The sequence below is a fragment of the Sus scrofa genome, chromosome 15 (assembly GCF_054392235.1).
Source record: "Sus scrofa isolate SSC_HxYL_T2T_F1_AM1 chromosome 15, Sscrofa_HxYL_maternal_Yorkshire_Landrace_v2.0, whole genome shotgun sequence".
NCBI lineage: Eukaryota > Metazoa > Chordata > Mammalia > Artiodactyla > Suidae > Sus > Sus scrofa.
The window spans coordinates 54,179,502-54,197,239 of record NC_139397.1 but is presented as its reverse complement, the minus strand read 5'-3'; the positions used below and the strand labels follow the sequence as shown (position 1 = coordinate 54,197,239).

Sequence of the window (17,738 nt, the reverse complement as noted above, 5' to 3'; positions counted from 1 at the left end):
TGAATTGCTCTGATGACTAAACTTTAATTAAAGCTTTATTCCCAGGAAATATAATGTTAATTTTCTATCTCTAATGTGGCATTTCTCAAAATTTGGTCCTTAGGCAATAGGCGTCTTTTCTAGAGAACTCATTAATGTTCACATTCCTAAGCTCCACCTTAAACTCACCAAATCATAATTTCTGACCAGGAAATTTGTGCATCTTCTAATAACTTTTAATAACGTCTGAGGAATATTTTTTAAAATTCTGCCCCCCACCCTTAGAAACATAGAAGTATTAACAATATTCTTATTTTGAGACAAACAAATTGAAGTGTGCAGACACATAGCTAGGAATTACTTCTGTTCTACCTAGAGCACTCAGAGGTATGTTTTAAAACTTCAAGGCAGATAGCACTAATAGCCTGTTTAGATCTTGTGTGTGATTGTCATGGACTTAATAAAATCTGAAATCTGCGCCCTACCCCATAAAATCCCCTATATTTTTGAGCCTTCTTTCCATTGATCTCGTCCTGTATACACCTTCAATAATACCTAGCTAAACAGAACTCCAAGAATCCACCAAGTTTGTAACTGTCCTCTGGGCTTTTGCAGAGCTTTTCCTCCTGCTTGAACATTCTGTTCTTGCCGGATTGTCTATGACTTGTGTTACGTATCATCAGTATCCAGCTTGTTGCTTTTTGCTGAGATTTATACTGATCCTCTTTATATAATACTTGAATGGAAGTCCCCCTCCAAAAAAGGAATTTTTATTTATCCTATTCACCATGGCATCTAGAACAATATCTGGCATACAGGGAGCCCTCAATAATTTTTTGAAAAAAGGAACTATTCCAACTTCTTTCTTATAAAGACGGATTTTCTTGTTTCTCTTCCTCCCAACAGCACCCCTGTTTAGAATGTGCACACAATGGGAGCAAGTCTCCATCCCTTATCATCTTATCCTATATAACTAATAATTTCTTAAGCATGCATGTCATTCAGAAGACTAGAAACACTTTTAAAAAACTAGTGTATTTAGATGTGGCAGAGGAAATGAAGATTTGCTAAGCCTCAGGGAGTATTCAAATGATAGTTGAGTAATAGCTGAACTATAATATGAACTCAATCATGAAGTTTTTATTATTTTTTTCTAGCCATGTTAGGCAAACCACAGCTGGTAATAAGGAAACTGGATGACATATTTCATCCAGACTTGAAAGGAATTGTACAGGATATAAATGGAAGGGAAAAATCTAAGGATTGGTGAACAGTTTGATGAAATGTCTGACCATATAAGATGCAAAAAGAATCAAAGTTGCATTCACTGCTAGTTGAAATGATGTAAAGATGGAATCCTCCTAACATGAGAAAGGGATTCAATGAGACCAAATTGTTAAGAAAGCTATAAACAGTGTTTTAGTGATGTAGTCTTAAAGAAGGGTGTCATTACACTTGAATCTCTGAGCCCTAAGAAATATGAGAATAGAATTCATAAGCACTTGTAAACTTGCTGCAAGTATGTTATAAGCCACTTTAGATGTAAGCTTTTTCTTTTTTTTTTTTTTAATTTTGAAAGAGTTCAGAGATTCTCAAAAGGGTCTGTGGCACAAAAATCCCTGGAGAAAATTATCCTAATTTATAGTCCTTTATAACTTAGTCACTTTTAGAAATTCATCAGTCCAAGGCCTTGTCTAAAGCTTCCATTCTGGTTCCCACAGCTCTCATTGGTGTAGCCAGCCTCCCTTTGACCCAGTGAGTCACTCCTCCACAAGCCCTCACCTCTTTCCACAGAGCCCTGGGAAACTAACTCATGGTTTCCATCAGCAAAAGGTCCTCTCTGATTCTGTCCCTCTCCTTCCTGTTCTGGTATAAATCAAATTGGAGAGGTTTCAGTCCAAGATGGTAGAAATAGGAGGCCCCTGAAGACCCTGCTTCCTGTGGACCCACAAATCCTCAACCAACATGGAACATTTCCTTCCTGACATAAATGCAGGAACTTGCCAAGCAATTCCTACCCATTGGGTGAACAGGAAAAACCCACATCAAAAAAGCTGAACCACATGTGCCATAAACTTTATCCCTGGCAGAGGGATATATAATTGGGTGGATAATGATTTCCAGCTTCTCCCTGAGTGAAGGGTTTGGTGCCACCATACAGCAGCCAACTTTTAAGACTTCCACCTAAGGGATCATGTCCCAAATAGCTAGCTGTGAAAGCCAACAGGGCTTGTGATCACAAGACCAGTAAGACAACAGCAAACAACAACAATAAAAAATTCGTAACAGGCTCCAGAACTGCTATGGCTACACCCACAAGGCTCAGTGGAAAGGCAGCAGGCAGAAAGGTCCAAATCCTAGGTTTTCCCTGTACAAAACCTATTTGCATATCTTAAGAGCTACAGCCTGAGGGTCAGGATTATAATTTAACATGATGAGGGGACAGCGGCAATCCTCTCTAGAAAGAGGGAAGGCTAACAGTCATCATCTTTGTGTTCTCCCTCTGCCCCACTCCTGTTCACCAGTGCCCACTGAGCTACATTGGGAACTTGGGAAAATTTTTTATTTGCAGATGACATGATGCTATATAGATAAATCCCAAAATCTCCACCAAAGAGAAGAAGCTGTTATAATAAACGAGTTCAGTAAAGTTGCAGGATATAAAATCAATATATAAATAATAGTAATGTCTCTAAACACTAACCACAAACTCAGTGTGATAAAGATAACAACTCCCTTTGTAACTACATCAGAAAAATATGTGGAAATAAATTTAACAAAATAAGTAAAAAAATCTGTATCTGAAAACCATAAAACAATGTTGGGAAATAAATTTAAGCCATAAAAAAATGCTAATGGTTTGGGCAAATATTGTTAAAATGTCCCTACTCTACAATGCAATATACAGATTCATTGTAATCTCTATCAAAATTCCAATGGCACTTTGCACAGAATTAAAACAAGCAATCTTAAAATTTGTATCCATTCACAAAGGCCCCAAATAGTCAAGGCAATATTGAGAAAGAAGAACAAAGCTGAAGACAGCATACTTTGATTTCAAACTATTACAGAGCTGTATTAACCAAAACAGTATGGTACTGGGATTAAAAAACACTTAGATCAATGAAACAAAATAGAGAACCCAGAAATAAACCATGCATATATGAGCAATTCATTTATGACAAAGGGGAAAAGAATATACAATGGGAAAAAGACAGTATCTCCAATAAATAATGCAGGGAAAACTGGACAGCCAATGCAAAACAATTAAAACTATACCTATAACTCACACCATATTCAAAAATCAACTCAAAATGGATTAAAGACTTAAACTTAAGACAGTAAACCATAAAACTTCAGGAAAACAGAGCTTAAAAGTCCTTGACTTTGGTTTTGGCCATGATTTTTTTGTACTTAACACCAAACACAAAGATAACAAAAGCAAAAACAAGTGAGACTACATCAAACTAAAATGCTTCTGCACAGCAAAGGAAATCATCAAAAAAATGAAAAGGCAACTTACAGAATGGTAGAAAATATTTCCAAGCCACATATCTGATAAGGAACTAATATCCAAAATATCTAAGGAACTCACACAGCCAAGTGAAAAGCAAAGAACCAAACTTTAAAAGTGGGCAGAGGTCCTGAAAAGACATTTCTCCAGAGAAGACAAATGACCAATAGGTACATGAAAAGTAGCTTGAATCACTAACCATCAGGGAAATGCAAATAAATACCACAATGATATATCACCTTATACCTGTTAGCGTATCTGTTATCAAAAAGATAATAACTGCTGGTCAGGATGGAGAGAAAAAGGAATCCTTGTATACCACTGTTGGCAATGTTAACTGGTCCATCCACTATGGAAAACAGTATGGAACTTCCTCAAAAAACTATGTGAGAACTACCGTATGATTCAGGAATTCCACTTCTTGCTGTATATTCTAAGGAAACAAAAATAAGATCTCAAAGAGATTTCTGTATTCGCATGTTCATTGCTGCATTATTTACATGGCCAGGGCATGGAAACAACCTACATGTTCATCGAACATAAAAGATTAATACATAATCTATATAGTTATAGACATATAGCTATATATATATTATAGATTGCATACATATAATTATATACATGTCTATTTTATAGTTTATTTTATGCACATATTCATTGTGAAATGAGTCCCACCATCTAGTTAATATAGCCATCACACTCCACATGTTTTTTGTATGTCAGAACAATTTAGTTCTCCTCTTAGCAAATAACAATTATATAATACACACACACCAGGAGATTATCCAGATATAAGAAAAAAAAAACCTACCACTTTTAAGTTTTCAAGTGAGTCCCCAGCCCTACTCAGTAAACTTAGGCTACGTTTCCCTAGCCAATTTTCTCTCTTCTCAAAGACAATTGTTTCACAGCTTCTCCTTTACTTATAAACTTAACAAAATTACCCTTTCCTCTCTTACCAAACTGCTCATTTTTAAAAGTATTTTTAATGTATCTTCACTTACATTCTTTGATTTCCTTAATATAATGTTGGATAAACTTTCCTTGTTCCTATCTAAAATCCAAACCTGCAATTGTGTAATTACACCTACACAAAGATTTTGCTCCTACATTTCCCCATATTTTTAACTTTCTATTTTTCTGCAATAATATTCCCATCAACCTTCAAGTATCTCCCATTTAAAAAAGTTGACCTTGTAACTCCCACTGTGGTGCAACAGGATCTGCAGCATCATCTCTGGAATGCTGGGACAGGGTTTTATCCCTGACTTGGCACAGAGGGTTAAGGATCCAGCACTGCCACAGCAGCAGCACAGGTTGCAGCTGAAGCTTGGATCTGATCCCTGGCCCGGGAAATTTCATTTGCCCTGAGGTGGCCAAAAAAGAAAGAAAAAAAAAAAAAAAAAAGAGAGAGAGAGAGAGAAGAAAAAAAGTTGACCACACTTCACTATACAACAGAAATTGGCACAACATTATAAATCAACTAGACTTTAATTAAAAAAATAAACATTAGAAAATATTTTAAAAAAGTTGACCTCAATTTTTACCTATGGTGACAAAGACTTATTTCATTCATGTCAGGAGTAGTACCCCTGGAGTTCCCCTTGTGGCTCAGCAGTTAACTATTCAAAACCAAACATTACATTCACAAAAAATGGAAAGAAAAATACTCAAGCACAAAATAAATGGAGGCCATCCAACCAAAAAAAAAAAAAAAAAAGAAAGGAAGAATGGAAAATCATAGAATCAACTGGAAAACAAGGTTTAAAATGGCAATAAATAAACATCTATCAATTATTACCTTAAATGTCAATGCACTGAATGCTCCAATCAAAAGACACAGAGTGGCTGATTGGATAAAAAAGCAAAAACTTTCAATCTGCCGCCTACAAGAAATTCACCTTAGGACAAAGGACATATATAGATTGAAAGTGAGGGCATGGGAAAAGACATTTCATGCCAATGGACAAGACGGGAAAGCAGGAATTGCAATACTCATATCAGACACAAGAGACTTTAAAACAAAGGCCATAAGGAAATACAAAGAAGGACACTATCTAATGGTTAAAGGATCCATTCAAGAAGAGGATTTTACAATCGTCAATGTATATGCCCCAAATATAGGAGCACCTGGATACACACAACAAATATTAACAGACATAAAAAGGAGAAATTGACAGAAATACAGTCATAGTAGGAGATTTTAACTCCCCACTCACATCAATGGACAGATCCTCTAGACAGAAAATCAATGAAGCAACAGAGATCCTAAAGGAAACAATAGAAAAGTTAGACTTAATTGACATTTTCAGGACATTACATCCAAAAAAAATCAGAATACACATTCTTCCCAAGTGCGCATGGAACATTCTCAAGACTTGATCACATATTGGGGCACAAAGCTAAACTCAACAAATTTAAGAGTATAGAAATTATTTCAAGTATCTTCTCTGACCACAATGGCATGAAACTAGAAATCAACCACAGGAAAAGAAATGAGAAAAAACCGACTACATGGAGACTAAACAGCATGCTACTAAAAAACCAATGGGTCAATGAGGAAATCAAGAAGGAAATTAAAAAATACTTTGAGACAAATGATAATAAAGACACAACCCCTCAAACTCTATGGGACACTGCAAAAGCAGTGCACAGAGGGAAGTTGATAGCAATACAGGCCTTCCTCAAAAAAGAAGAAAGATTTCAAATTGACAAATTAAACCACCACCTAAATGAATTAGAAAAAGAAGAACGAAAAAACTCTCTGGATTTTTAAATGTCCGAAATGTCCCTATTCCTAGGCTCAGTGCTTCCTCATCTTCTCTCTCTTGCTCATTCTCATTCTCTCTGAGTTTCGCATTTTAAAATATCATTTCAAGAGAGTTCCCATTATGGCTCAGCAGGTTAAGAAACCTACCGACATGGTCTGCATGAAGATGTAGAATCCATCCCTGGCCTCACTCAACAGGTTAAGGATTAGGTGTTGCTGCAAGCTGCAGCATAGGTGGCAGATTCTTACTGTTTCTGGCATTGCCATAGCTGTGGTGTAGGCCATCAGCTGCAGCTCAGATTTGATCCCTAGCCTGACAAACTTCTATATGCCACCACTGTGGTCCTAAAAAGGAAAAAAAATTAAAAAAATATTTCAAAATATATTTGATGCATGAGTGGGAAAATAAGAAATTATGGTAGACTTAATCAAAAAGTCACAATTGTGTCTTTGTTGTAGGTTAAGATCCTAGGAAGAAAGGATAGTTTAAGAAATTCTGGATGGGGAGTTTCCATAATGGCTCAGCAGAAACGAATCTGACTAGCATCCATGAGGACACAGGTTTGATCCCTGGCCTTGCTCAGTGGGTTAAAGATCTGGCGTTGCCATGATCTGCGGTGTAGGTCTCAAATGCAGCTTTGCAGCTCAGATCTGGTGTTGCCATGCCTGCGGTGCAGGGCAGCAGCTACAGCTCTGATTCCACCCCTAGCCTGGGTACCTCCATATGCCCCAGGTGTGGCCCTAAAATTAAGGCAAAAAAAAAAAAAAAAAAAAAAAGAGAGAGAGAGAGAGAAGAAGAAGAAAAATTCTGGACAAATCATTCAGAACTAGAAGTTTGAAACTTAAAGGAGTCAAATGATTGCATGCATATTATCTTGACTCCCAAGTTTGAAGTCATTTCTATTCATGTATGAAACTGTCTACTCAGCATCTCTGGACACATAACAGACATCTTCAATTTGTCAAGTTTAAAATAGAACTCTTGACTCTAATATTATATGTTCTTCACTATAGAATTAAAAAATAAAAAATCTGCCTAATCTATATTCTTCTCCTTCTTAATAAATCGTACCATCATTTAATCAGGCCAAATGTCTAGGAAATAGTATTTCCTTTCCTTCTTTCCTGCCAAATCAAATAATTCTATTAGCTCTACCTGCAATGCAGATGCCAAATCTGAGCAATTCTCCCAACTTCTACAGTTTATGTCTGACCATTTCTCATCCTAATCCAAGGCATTTTCAACTAACTGTTGTACAGTTTATATAGACTCTTCCCTAGCATTTCTGATTTACCTCCTGCCATTCTATGGACAAAGATCTTTCAAATACATAGACTACATCACTACTCTGCTCATAATCTCCAAAACATTTCCATTGCTTGTAGAACAATACTCAAAATACTTACCAAGAGAGAGGAAACTCTGCTTGCCCTGGGTACTGTAACAAACTTATCCTTGGTCTCATGATTTTAACTACTCTGGTTTATTCACTGTCCCATAAACACAAAGTTCACTTTTACCTAGAATTCTGCACACATGCTTCTTCTGATGCTTTATTTCTTCCTTAATGTCACCTCTTCAGAGAAACTATTCAGAGAGCATCCTATGGAAAATACTTGCCCAGGGTTTCAGTATCTCTATTATCTTGTCTATATCGTATTTATGTTACCTTTGTTCTTTATATCACTATATATATTTATCAAAATTTACTTTGTTATTTATGCATTATCACTCTTCTCCAGTAGAATATACACTCAATAGATTTGTTCACAATTATATCCCCAGTCCCCAAAACAGTGCTAGGCATAGAGGATATTTCCAATCAATTATCTGAAAGAAGCATCAACATGAGATTGACACTTTCTTCAGGTATCCTGCTAAAGATTCAGGTAGCAAGACTTCAAGATGCAGCCTTGTTAGTTTTTAAATATGAGCTATTTAAGGCTAAAACTCAAGGTTAGAGCTAAGAACATGATTAATCTCTTAAACAAAATGGGTTATTTCTGATACTACAGCTATATAATCCTGACATTGCTAATACATTACATAGATCATGTATACTCTGGACATGGAACTCCTGGTTGAATATATAATATGATTGTCATTATATATTAAATCAGTAACCTCCTTACTCTTTTGATTCTATTTTGTATGCATAAATGTATTTTAGCAGCACAAGAAAATTTATGCATAAGTTTGCATAAACACACATCATTGAAATTAAAGTTTACCAAATATTGATTCTATATTTAATGTATTCTCAGCTTTTCTACTATATTGTATTATACTCTACTCTATTTTAATCTCAGTGTATTTCATTTCTAAAATATTCTTCCAAAGTAATTGACTATATAATGCAAAAATGTTTCTCAAACCATAGTTTACAAAGCACTGTTGGTTACAAGAGAGTTTAAATAAAGGAACAAAAACAAGTAAGTTTCGTCTCAAATCTAAAGAAAGAACTCTAAAGACTTCTCTACATCTCCACCACCCCTAATCCTTTAAATTAAAAACAAGAGATGATGTCTTGTATGCTTGTGGTTTTACTCATCTTTCAACTACACATTTTGTTTGGTGGACCTCAACTTAAATCAGGTCAAGGAAATACAGGATCCAATATGCTTATTTTTTTAGCTCATTACATTCAATTTAATCACCTATAAACATTTTAAATCTTTATTTTAGTTCAGGTTTCTAAGAAACAAAGCTATGGAAACGATGCTATAAAAGCTGCAGGTGCTGGAGGGCAAGGACTGAGCATAGGCTTGACTACTGGACAAAGCCTCTGTTGGTTTATTTAGAAGCTCAGAAAGGAAAGAATTGTCTGCCCACTTCTATGCAGAGTTGAAGAAATGTCAAAGTGAACACTGAAGGCCTTGAAAAGGCCAGATGATTGTTGAAATTAAAACAGTCATCATCTGAATTTGCCTTGAGTATCTCTTAAAAAAAAAAAAGTCAATGACAAAGATGATTCAAAAATCTAAATGCAAACATATCACCAGTTCCACAGAAAGAAGAGAGTCATTTGAGATACAGAATAAGGTTTTCTTTTAATTTTGAAATAAGTTGAGGGGGGAGGGGTTGAGTGTCAGAGGGAAGCTGTAGTATTTCTTTTTAAACTAAATTTATTGCATGTTTATAGATACAGATAGAGTTTTAATACAGAGAAAGGGAATCATTTTGAAGGGCTACATTTAATCATCTCTAAGAGAGATTCATTTAAAGTTGACAGTCTCAAGATTTAGTAGTGAGAAAATGAACTGATTCTCAATGCCTGTCACTAAGTTCATTATCTAGTAACAACTCACGAGTTATTAGAAATTTTATAAATACAGAATTTTCAGAAATTAAATTTTTGTACTTTTTGTTTCATTATTTTCTCTTTTGAGCACATTGTCTTTCAGAAAGGCGAAGCACAGTATGTAGATTAAAATAATTCATGTGTCCTATGTAAAATAGTACAAAGTCCACATAATGGACCTACGAACACACTCAAGGTAGATATACTTACACACTAAAGCTTTTGGAATGTTTAAGCAATAAATGTACATCTAATTTTTGGACATGATTAAAGAAAAAGCCAAATTATACATACTCTTTTCCTTCAAGAGAAATCACAAATCTTGATGTCCCAAAAAATATTTTAGCTACACTCTGGCAGGAAAGTATTGATGGATAGTTACAAAGGAATCATACAATGCTACTACAAACTTCTTACTAGTATTTAAAACAGTAAGAGCAACAGAACACTTTTCCATCCAGACAGCTCTCCTAGTGATCATTTATAAAAAGAGAAAATGTACAATGTGGTGCAGGCATTTGGGTTTTAGGGATTTACATTGTGAGCTTTATCTTTGAAATATTAACGTGATTTGCTACACATTACATTAGTGCCTCCACACATGTGATCTCTTGAAATTTAATACATGATTTAACTAATAATCTAATCTGCTAATAAGTGACCCTAGTAACACTGCATTAGAAATTTTATAATACTTAAACTTTGAACCTCAAGTTAAGAGGGATGATGTTTCCATGGCTTTCCTTAAATTGGTATTACTTGGTAGCAAAGGAAAAGCTATGAGAGGGCAGAAAAGATGACGGATTTAAATGAGATCAAGCAAACCTCATCCTCCTCATTCTCTGGTTGAGCCTATACATTCAAAATTAATGCCATTTTCTATGATTCATTACTCTCAAAATTCAAATAAACCTAAGATGATTAACACTTTAAGATGGCATTTGCCATTAAACCTCATATGAGTTTTTAATCCTTTCCTAAGTGAAAATAATTGGGGGAGGAGATAGGACCATGAGGGATCCTGCATCCTGAGAGAATATTCTAAGTGTTCCAATTAGGACGTCTACGTAATCACCATGAAACTTGGCCCTTAGTGGTTTCTGGAGATTGAATTTTGAGGCTAGATAAGAATTAAAAAAAAAAAAAAAAGATTTGAGCATCTTAAAGGATTTTCAAAAAAAAAACTCTCCTGAAATTCTTAAATAAGACATAATTCACAAGTATTATGTTTATCTTACAGCAGACAGGTATAAGTATGTATTTGTATTATACTGGTGGGAAAAAATGCATATATCTTCATTTTCCTAAAGAAAGCTTCTTACAAAAGCAGGCAGGCCAAATGTCAAGCAGACATCATCAGGTTTACTGTGACTTATATTTATCGCTCACTTTTATTGGTATGGGGTGGAGGCGTTTCCACTGGAAAAACACATTCATTCCTCCTGCCTCATGAGTTTTTCTTTTCTCATGAGAGGAGGAAGGACTTGGGTCCTCTATCTGGGTTGGTCCTGTTCAGGCATCAACCCACTCCGAATACACTGCTATTTAGTGCATGCTCTCCAAGTTCAGGCTTTGCAGACAGAGTCCATGCTTTCCAGAGATGAAATGGGCAACTCCCTGCATTGCCTGGGTTAAGGACTAGAAAAGCCATCAATTCTCAACACAGAAGAATCATCTTTCCCCCCAACCTAATCTGCAACATGGTGATTTGTTGGATTTTGCCCATTTCTTAGTTGATCCAAGTGTAGGTAGTAAATGTGGCTATCAAGCCCACACATTATGCATAGGATAGGATGCTTCCATATTAGATAAAGAGTTAAATTTTGGATCAAAATAGCCTACAGGGTGTCTTTTAGTGGGCCCAGGATTGGTCAAGCAGGCTTTAGCATTGGACATTTGAATAGAGTCCTTGCAGCATGTGTCCACCTTCTCCAAGGTAAAAGCCTGTGTTTTCCCATGTGCATGGCTCTTCCACAGAAACAGAGATGAAAGGTGTGCCACGTAACAGCAGGTGGCCCTTGACAACAGAAGCAATGCTGGTTTTAAAGTAAAGCTTTAGAAAGACTACAATGAAAAGGAAAAACATTTTAGTTCCTCTACAGACTCTCCTTGAGTAGCAGATCATGACCATGCCGGCTTATTTCAATGTGTTTTCAGTTAGGTGGGTAGATTCTGGAGAGACTGTAGAGTAGAGCTATTTTCATAGCAAGGTCTGGGAAAAGATGTCTGAGTTCAAATTCCAGTTCTGTCACTTTGACCTGTGACCTTGGGCCAATGAATAAGACTTCCGTATGTTAGGGTTTTTTTTTTTTTTTTGTCTTTAAAATAGGAATGTTGATGATAATATGAAATACCCTCCTAGGCTGCTTTGAGACATGTTAAGCCACATATGCAATTTTAAAAGTGATAAATAGGAAAGCCTTACTAAGCAGTAGCTATTGCATTTCCACTAATGCTAGAGAGAAATAGTAAAGTACTAGTTTATACTGTTCACATTAAGAAAAAATAGACCATTCTAGATTGTACAGAACTACTACCATTATTTTTAAGTGATGTTCAGAATTTCCTTCAGGGCTGATACACAGCAATACTAAAGGAGGAACTGAATTTACAGGCGATGACCTTTAGTCTCCATCTTACACATGGTCTTAAAGTAGCTTTCAATTTATTCTGTAATTTCTGCCCACGGGTTAATATTTCAAAGACCCAATCTATATATTCATCGAAAATTGTGGTCAAATAAAAAGAAATAGGAGTTATCTAGTTCTATTTAGGATATAGATAGATAGATATTGATATCCCAGTCCCGTAGTAAAAAGTAAACCCCAGAGGAAATAAAACTCATTCTTTTTAATGTGGCTAGGAAAAGGCAGCAGATAAAAATAAGCCTCGATGCACTGAAATCCAGAGGGAAAAATCCTCTCATTGGTAAGCAGAGAACCAGGGAAGTTTTTCAACCTGTGAGTGTGTGTACGCATGTCTGTTGTGGACACAGATAACAGCAATAATATGAAATCAACCAAGTCTTAGAAGACACTATGGGATAGCAGGATGAATTGGAATCTGGAAGGGTAGAAACACAAAGGTAAGACAGCCCAACCAGACACACACATACACCCAAGGGCTGAGATGACAAGAAAGCCGCAGCAAAAAGAAATATTAGGTAGAGAGAAATATCATCAACAGTCCTACAATGGTTGGATCAGGGCAACCTTATCAAAATAAAATCCAAAAGTGAACCAAAAATATTGGAAACAGTAGCCAACCCACCCCAGTTTAAATACCAATTTTATAGAGCTGAAGCCTTAGGCAAGTGAATGACGAGCTCATCACAGGTGAACTAAATTTAAGACACAACTGAGATCCACAATATTCACTGTAAATACCAGATGGTATACAGAGAAAAAGAATTGTCCTCTCTTGGAAAATAACAAAACAAGACAAAAAAATCATACTTAACTTCTTACTATTCTCTTATAAAATAAATAAAAACAAAATGACAGCAAAATTTTATTCCCTAAAAAATAAAATTGATAAATGTATTAAAACTGATGAATACTTAAAAGAATGAACAATACAGAGAAAACACAAATTACCAGTACTTGGAATGCAAGAAAATATATCAATTCAAACTTTATGTAAATGAAAACAATATGTGAATGCTACAAGCAAATTTTTTGCCAGTAAATTCAACAATTTGATAAAAAGAACAAAGTCAAAGGACGGTACATATTACCAAAACTGGACCTGCAGATGCCATCCTACTCCACGGCAACATCAGATCGGAGCCACATCTTCAACCTACACCACAGCTCATGGCAACACCAGATCCTTAACCCACTGAGCAAGGCCAGGGATTGAACCCACCTCCTCATAGATACCAGTGAGATTTGTTAGCACTGAACCACAATGGGAACTCCCAAGAAATACAAAATCTTAATCATCCTATATTTACTAAAGATAAAAATAACTTCTAAAGAGCAAAATTACATATCCAAATAGCTTTACTATTCAATGTTAGCAAACATTTAGTGAAGAAAGCACACAAGTTTGATAAAAACTTCTTGAAAAGTAGAAAATACCTCTAACTCATTTTATGATAACAGTTTAAATCTCATATCAGAATCCAATAAGATTATAATTTAAAAAAAAACAATATTCACAAGAAAACAAAATCCCTAAAATATTAAATCAAATCCAAAAATATATGCAACATGTACATCATGAAAATGATTATCACTCAAAGAATATACCACATTACATGGAGGAAAACCATATAATAATTTAAATAGATAAGAGAAAATATATGATAAAATTCAACCACCATTTTTATTTTAAAAACACAGCAAACCAGTGTTGGAAAAAAATTTCATCAGAATTATGGTGAAAATCTTTTAAAAATCAAATATACATATTGAAACAGAGCAAATCTGAGAGAACAGTGCTCAGGGGAAAAAAAGAATAGAAAGGAATGGAAGGAAGAGAGAAAGTAACAGCTGAAACTCACAAGTATTACATTGAACAAAGTAGGGTAGACATGGAAGAATATGCATTTGCCATGACTCCTTTTATTTGAAGTTTAGGAATAGGCAAAGTTATTGCTTGGTGATTTAAATTAGTACCACTAGTTCATTCTGAGGATGGAAGATTGACCAGAAAGGGCATAGTGGATTTCCTGGGGTGATGGAAATTATACGGCTGATCCTTGAACATTAAAAATTTAAACTGTGAGTGTACACTTATGCCATATCTTTCTCAACAGTCAACATTAAAGTATATGATCCATGATCTATGGTTGGTTGAACCTGAAGATATAGAACCATGTATAATGAGGACTGAGTTATAAATGTACAAGTTATATACCTCAAGAATGAATAGATGAAAGAGTTGTTTCAACAGTGAATGGTTTTGCAGGCCCAAAGGTCAACTGATTTTGAGGTCAGTGAGCATAGGAATCCCCACAAAATGTAGTACTGTAAAGTATATTACTATGCCAGAAAAAGAAGGAAAAGGAAGGGCAGCCCTCAAGTCCGGAAGTCCCATCAACCCCATAACAAGCCACAAAGTTATTGGACAAAGTTCAGAAGCAGATTAATGACACTAAAGAAAGAAGCAATAAGGAACATCAGATAAAACTATGCAGGAATATCATCCCATTAATGTATGGCCAGGGTGGTTTAGTTTCACAAAAATCACGGACAGCATTGAGTCTACTGGTGATAATCTGATCATTGACATGAATGCAAGGACAAGGAGACAAATTTCTCAAGAAGTTAGATTTTCAAGAACCCAATATTTCCACACCAAGAAGCATTAAGCTATCATGGCCCTGGGGTCCAGAAATGAAGGGCTCAAAGAGAAAATGGAAATTGTGAGACTTAAATGTGTTCCATGAGAGAGAGGAGGACCAGAAATAAGTTCCAGGTTTGGGTGGCCAATATTTCAAGTTTATAAACTTTGCAAGAGGACAGCAATATTTCAAAGGCCATTCTCTGAGAGATGAGACAGTACACAATGGATAGGTTTTATTTCAGATACAGTAAGTGTATGGCATTAAAAGTAAACATTCAATGAAGAATTTTTTGAGTTCTCAGTTCTCTGAGCATATGGTACAGACTGACCAGCCTTCTAGCCAAGAAGGCTTTTTTTTCTACCATCCCTTCCTCAGTAACAGTCTATGCTGTGGCCTTCAATAATTCCAAGCCACAGGGTTTGGGTACCTCATTTTATTAGGGGTAACACATTTTTTTGGCAATTTTATCATTAGGAATTGGTAGGTTTACCCTTCATGTTCTATGAACTCTTTGTCCTCCTTAAAAATTGAGGATGAAATGATATTTGACCTAAGCTTCTGAATTCTAAAGAACTACATGCATTCCCCTGAGATTCCAAGTGTAGGTTCAGCTGCAGGAGGATGCTAGCCCAGCCATACATGGAATGACCTTCAGGGTAAGCCTAAGCAGAGCATGACATAGGAATTTGGAAGGAGAGTTTATTCTAGGTCAAAAGTTGCTTCTGGATGTTAATTTCCATAGTCTTTCAACTTTAATGTGCAAAGCTTGAACTTATAATTGCATATCATTGCAAAAGTGATGAGCATATTGGATTATGTATCCAGACAAAATTTAGGTAGGAAACAACACGTGCAATGAATTTTCAACCTTAAGTACAGAGTGGCCTTTGAGATCATTGTAAGCCATTTTACCACACTTCAGGACCTTTTAACAAAATCAACACTGCACACCCAATTAATCAGGAAGACCATGGAAGAAAGGAGCAGCCTCAAGAATGTGGGATTAGGGCTACAGTTACATGCCTGCCACCTCTGCTCATGAGAAGAGCACATTGCTGATCATGCTTTATAAGACAAAGGATGTCAAAGAAAACAATAATATTAAAAGAACTTAATCCATCTCTGGAAGGTAGATGAAGGTCCATTTGAATATCTCCCCTTTTACTCCTCTCCATGGAAGGAAGAGGGATTCATTTGGTGAATTTAGAGGAAGGTCCAGAGGAGCATATGTGCTTCAGTCTGTTCCCTTGACTCTGTTTTGGGAGTGAATCCTGATTCTTATCTCTCTCTTGATTGAAGTTTTGTAGCCATGGGATCTGCCATCTCAGGAAAATCTTGGGTGCATGCAGCACAACCTCTGACAAGTTAGGATAATCTATCCTATTATGATGTTACCTATCAGACAGCACATCATTGCCATTCACCCAAGCTATTCTCCAACCTAACATTAGCGAGCAATAAAGGTAAGATTTTTTCCATATATCTGGCTCCATTTCCATTTCTCCATGGTTTCTAAACATGGTGGTGAAGAAACACATTGATTTATCAGCCCCCTCAAGCCTTGACACAGATGTGTTTGAGTAAGAATCAGTGCAACAGCAGATTTCATCAGGAGAGATTATGCAGACTCCCCTGACCCAGATAATTTTGAAGGAATTATAGATCTTTTCTTCTAACAATTCTCTTGTCATCTCTGTATAAGAGAAAATTGGGGATGGTGTAACTAATGATTCTAAAGTTAATAAAATAGAGATGGACAAATTTGGGCAAAACAGATGTTAAAAAATTGAGTGCCAGTGGAAACATCATCTTATACCTTCTGGGATCTTGAATCATTTTGAGCTATTAGACAAAGGCAAAGGAAGAGAGAAAAGCAAGCAACATTCATGAAAGAATAACATCTCCTCTTTCCTAAGCTACATGCTGTCAACTCAATAGCGTCAGTGTCATGGTTAAATACATTTCATCATTTCAGTGTCATAGTTGAATACATTTTAAGTATCAATTGAACTGTTTTTTTAAAAACTCAATGGGTTTCCCGTTGTGGTGCAGTGGCAATAAATCTAGTATCCATGAGGATGAGGGTTTGATTCCACAGCCTAGCTCAGTGGGTTAAGTATTTCTTGTTGCTGTGAGCTGTGGTGTGAGTCACAGATATGGCTCGGATCCTGTGTTGCTGTGACTGGCAGCTACAGCTCCGACTGAGCCCCTAGCCTGAGAACTTCCATATGCCACAGGTGTGACCCTAAAAAATAATCATGGTTACTGAGTGGCAGAGTTAACATTCAAACCTGGAGTCATGCTCTTCCATTATCTGATAAAGATGGTAGGACCATTTCATGCTGTCTTCTTCTTGCTCATTTTATTAAGGCATTTTAAGATTGAAATACTTATCTGTCATTTACATTTTTCATCCTGATGGCAAATGGGAACAGCTCTGTTTCCCAGAGTATATGATATCATCAGAGCAAATAAGCTATTATAAACTTGAAGTGAAAAAAAGATGAAGAGTTTTCTACTTGAGACTAACTTTGCTCAGTAAGGTGTAAATTTGTACCTGGATCAGTACCTGACACTTGTTGTTGTCCCCCAGTTGAGGAGGGGACATTAAGCAGATGCAGTCTAACCATTATCTGAAATGTTTTTCTCTTTATTACATTAGTTCAGTTTTTTCTTGTTTTTGTTAAATCATTCTCAAGAGACAGTTTTAGTCATGTTTATCTTAGAGGGATTCCACTATTTCATATAGTTTTTATCTTTTCATATCACATGAAGAAGAGAGCCTACTAATGCTGTCTGTTTGATTAACTAAGAGAACATGTGCCATATGGAGTAATTGACAGCCAATGCTTGTGATAATTGATTAGTAACTTCACTTCA

The 17,738-nt window shown here is 35.9% G+C and overlaps 1 long non-coding RNA gene across 6 annotated transcripts in view; it reads right to left on the bottom strand.

The window, feature by feature from the left end:
- Positions 1 to 17,738, bottom strand: part of LOC110257172 (uncharacterized) — a 207,761-nt gene that overhangs the window by 115,599 nt on the left and 74,424 nt on the right. The window contains exon 5 of one of the 6 annotated variants that reach the window (XR_014829793.1): positions 9,882 to 11,629. The exons of 4 other annotated variants lie outside the window; for them this stretch is intronic. This is a non-coding gene — a long non-coding RNA (uncharacterized LOC110257172). Of the gene's footprint in view, positions 1 to 9,881; positions 11,630 to 13,875; positions 16,552 to 17,738 lie in introns of those variants that run through there. One more of the 6 variants, XR_014829788.1, reaches the window with a different exon arrangement.